Genomic DNA, 4,773 nt, shown 5'->3' with positions numbered 1-4,773 from the left:
GAATGTGTAGCACCGGAATCAAATAATATTGTTGCAGGAAATGCATTAATATAAAACATACCAAGTGCGATGTCAGCTCCTTTAGCAGTAGCATCAGCGCTGACTTGATTAAACCTGGCAATAGAGAATCCCTTGCCAGGAGTCTGTTGCTTGTTCTGAGCTGGTGCACTGGAGTCTCCATCGGACAAGCATTAGCATAGTGCCCAATCTGACTGCACTTGAAGCATGTAGGGTTGGTCTTCTGTCCTGTAGGCCTCGCCGGGGTGCCAGTGGGGGCAGCCTGACGAGTGTGGGGCGTCTGTGGAGTCCCTTGTGGAGCGTACTGAGCTGGACGTGGTCCTCCTCTTGGACAAGCTGGTGTACCCTGGGGCGGCACGTAGCGAGGACGAATACTGCTACTACCCTGCCCTAGGGCAATGGCCTTCCTCTTCAAATCTCCTAGTTGAACACGCTTGTGCTCAATAGCTAGAGCTTTATCAAGGAGCCTCTAAAATGATGGAAATGTGTGAGCAACCAGTGCGTACTGTAGTGGCCCATTGAGTCCTTCGGTGAAGTGCTCTTGCTTTCTTTCATCATCAGCCACCTCATCAGGAGCATATCTCGATAGCTGAATGAACTTGTCACGATACTCGCTGACAGACATGTTGCCTTGCTTCAATGACAGGAATTCCTTCTTTTTAATCTTCATCAGTCCAGTAGGAATGTGGTAGTTTCTGAACTGTGGTGAATTCCGCCCAAGTAATAGTGTCAGCAGCATCATGGGCAGCAACATATGAATCCCACCAGTTAGCAGCAGGACCAGTCAGACGACCAGAAGCGTAGAGAACCTTCTCCCGATCGGAGCATTGGGCAATGTTTAACATCTTCTCAACTGACTTCAACCAGTCATCGGCATGCAGAGGATCTGGAGAGCTAGCAAAGGTAGGCGGCTTATGGCTCATAAATTCCCGGTGCTTGTCCCGGGGTGGAAGTGGTGGTGGTGCCAGTGGTGCCAGTGGTGCTTGCTGTTGTTGCACCCTTCTCTCCTGGCACATCTCCTCTCTCTCTCTTGGCGCATCTCTTGATGTTCCTGCCGCATCTATGCGTGCATATCCGCCATAGTGTCAGCCATTTGTTGTATTATCCGCATCTGGGCTGCAACAGCTGGGTCAGCTCCGGCTGGTGGAGGATTTGGAGGATTCATCTCTTCTTCTTGTTGTTGTGGTTGTCTAAATATCCTCCGACTGTGTCGATTGGGGGGTAGATCAATCCCACCACCCTTCCTGGTATTGACCATCTGAGTTAGAAACATATGGTAAGAAAGAAAGAATTGTAGGCAAGGCGAGTAATTACGAGGCATGTTACTTTGGGGATTTATTAGCTAAGTGTGTCACCTACTAAAGCTAATACATTACCTTATGGTGGTACATGCTAAAATGCCCTGCTATACTGATTCAATCAATCAAAGAAGCAAATCAAGCATTTATCATAAGAACAAACATCCAATAATTTTAAGTAGAGAAAATATTTTTTAAAAAAATTGTGTCTTGGGTTTCCTATCTCTTTAGAGGGTCATGAAGGTAGGATTCCAAAGTGTGAAATCCTCCTTGTCTTAGAATAGAAAAGGTAAGAATAATCAGAGTAGAACAATAGAAGGTGAGACAAGATCAAGGTAAGTATAGAAAGAATCAGAGTAAGGTAGGTAGGTAAGGGTTTTGTCCATTTCTATCTAGGTTTCATCCTACAGTCAACATTTCCTTCGATACCACTTCTGGCACACCCGGATTTAAGGGATAAAGCCGGGTGCATCTCATATGTGCGCCAAGGAAGAACAACACATAATTACAGAGTGCAAAGAGATAAATGCCATAAAGATCATAAATGTACTTATTACATAGCGGAAATCTTACAAAATAAACGATAATTATAAAACGAACTAAATCTTATTTCCCTGGCGCCACAAAGCTGACTGGGAGACGCCACCTAGATTAAGTCAAACTCCTCGTTGGGGGTGGCTCCTCTTGAACCACATGTTCTTCTCATGTGGGAGGTGTGAGACAGCAAGGGTGAGCTCACATACGTTCATAGCTTAACAAGTTGTGGGGAATAATGTGCATAAACTCACCAAAGGTGGGAGTTCATGTGATGTGTAAAGCTGATCAACAAGATAAAGGTTGAAGCTGAGCATTGCTTTTATAAGTTGGTCAAAATTTTATTAGCAGTTACTAAGTGTAAGTAAATACCAAACCATAGTAATACTAAATAAAAGTAATAATAAAATAATCCCAATGTGATGCAAATGATAAATTGAATTTAATTTCATAAATTAATCATGTGAGGGTCCGAGCTGCTCATGACCGTGAGCACGGCTAGTATACCAGTTTTACACTCTGCAGAGGTTTCACATCTTTACCCACAAGTCATGCTACCCATCTGCCAAGGGGTCATGAATCCCATACACCTCTACCAAGGAAGCGAGGCAAGGTAACACTACGAGGCCTTTACAAAGTTCCACTAGCTTCAGAAAACCCGCTACAGTTTATAGGAAGCTCCAATGCAGGGATCCCTCGCCTGACCGTCATCGCAGCAAAATCAACCCAAGGACCTCCCTACACTGACCACTCCCCTACTGCCCTTGCCCCTTTCGGGTAAGGTAGTCATCCACTAGCTTTCCTAATTAATCAGCCAAGGGCGTCCCATACCACCCTTGTGGTAGCACTGTTTTCCCGGGTGGTCGCTCCATGTTCCAATTAACATAATGATCTTAATCATGAACAATAATAATAATACTGATAATAAAAGTGTGATCATGAATAATGTATCTCCATACCCAAAACCACATAAAGCAATAGCAAGTACTACCCAAAAAGTTTAGTGGAGTCAAAGTATAAAGATAATCAAACTAGGGTAACCTAAGGGTCCCATCAAAATTAACATATGTAGATTATTATGATTAATAAGAACATAACTGAGTAAAAAGAAGTGATCAAGGGCACACTTGCCTTCAACGAGCTTCTGCTCAGCAGTCTCCTCCTGCGGAACCCTTGGATCCTCTATGGCTTGCTCGTCTACTCGCATCAATACCAACATACATAGTATAGCAAAATTAACATCACACCAAACCATAGAACATAGTATATGATAATATTCTACGCTGCGTAACGAGATCGTAGGAACAATAATCACTCAATTTGGATCTACAGTTATTAAGTTATGAATTTCCGAAGTTATTGAGTACCTAGAATAGCATAATTCATGGGAATAATTTTACTTCAAGTTTCATGGCTAAACAGAGACACTAGGTGATAAACAACATTATTACAAAATTATAGGAACTGAAATGGATTAATTTGGACTTCATATGAATTTTATATGAATTAAACAAGTTCTAGCATTTTTTTACATTAAAAATCATTTTCTAATTACTTTTACTGGATTTTCTATTTCCTGGACTGCGCGTCAAAAACTGAAAAGCACAGGGGGTCTCGATGTAAGAATTCCCAGACTCAGTGAACAACTGTAATGGACGACGAGTTTATTCTATAAAAATAGAGGGGCTCATGTGCAAATCTGACCCGCAAAGAGGTATCGTCTGTGTCTGGCCGTTGGATTTGATTCGGTCGGCACAGATTAGATCTGATGACCATCAATCCCGCAAGTAACCCTGGCCGTCCGATCCACTCTGGACGCGCCAGATTAAATCGGCCGTGGAACGAAGCGGTACACGGTTTTTTAACCGTCAGATCAAACGATAACACGCTAGATTTAAAACACCCTACATCGATTCTTATCGAGCCGATCAGGATCGGACGATGTACATCGCATACACCGAACCAGTATCCCCCAATTAATCCAGATCGCCCAGGGGACATCCGACGGTTCGCGGTCGTCTTCCCCAATCCGTCCTTGGATGCGACGACGCAAGTACTCTTGTGGCGGCATAGTTCACTGGCGCGCAGCAATCTAGCGACCCTAGTGCACCAAATTTCTACCTGAATCTCCCAATTCCTGGAGCAGCTCTAACCGAATCAAAGTTGTAGCACACCAGTGTTCGTTGTCGCCGGTGCAGACCAGTCACGAGGATGGGTGGATCCGCGGCTGACCGAGATCGTCGGCGAGAAATTGTGGCGGAGTTGGCCGCCAATCGCGAGTGGCACGGCCTCGGACGCCCTTCCCCAAGTTGGGTGAAGGCCCCGGACACCACCGACGGTGAGGGCCACGACCAAAATTGATGTTCCCCCTGCGGCGGCTCTCTATCTCCCTCCTCGACGGGTAATGGCGCGCTTCTTTCTCTCTCACGGGGCGATGGTGCTGCAGGTATATACGGTCCACGACCGCGCACGTGGGTGCGCCATGCACGGAGGTCATTGACGATTACAGGGGGCGTGGGCAGCGGAAGAACCGACCGATTGGTTAGGCTCGCCCAGACGTCCACAGTGCGAGATCTGCGCGAGGACGAAGACCGAGCGAGGGAGGGCCCACTAGCAGAGAGGAAGAAGATGTGAGAGGTCACTGTCGTGCAGGGTCCAGGGACCAGCGATCCGCGCTCACGAGAGAGACTGGCTGGCTGACAGGTAGGGCCCGCACGTCGGCGCCGTCTCATGGTGATGGGCCGAGTGGCGGTATTTGGTGAGTGGGCCGAATTCAAGCTTGAGCCGGCCCAGGTTTCTATTTTAGATTTTTCTTTTCCTATTTTCCTTTTCTCTATTTCCAAATTCAATTTGAATTCAAATTTAAATTCAAACCTTGTGGCTCATCATTTACAAATTATATTTGTGAAATAAGAAGCACTAA

Source organism: Zea mays, chromosome 9, assembly GCF_902167145.1.
Source record: "Zea mays cultivar B73 chromosome 9, Zm-B73-REFERENCE-NAM-5.0, whole genome shotgun sequence".
Taxonomy (NCBI): Eukaryota; Viridiplantae; Streptophyta; class Magnoliopsida; order Poales; family Poaceae; genus Zea; species Zea mays.
This window is presented reverse-complemented; position numbering follows the sequence as displayed.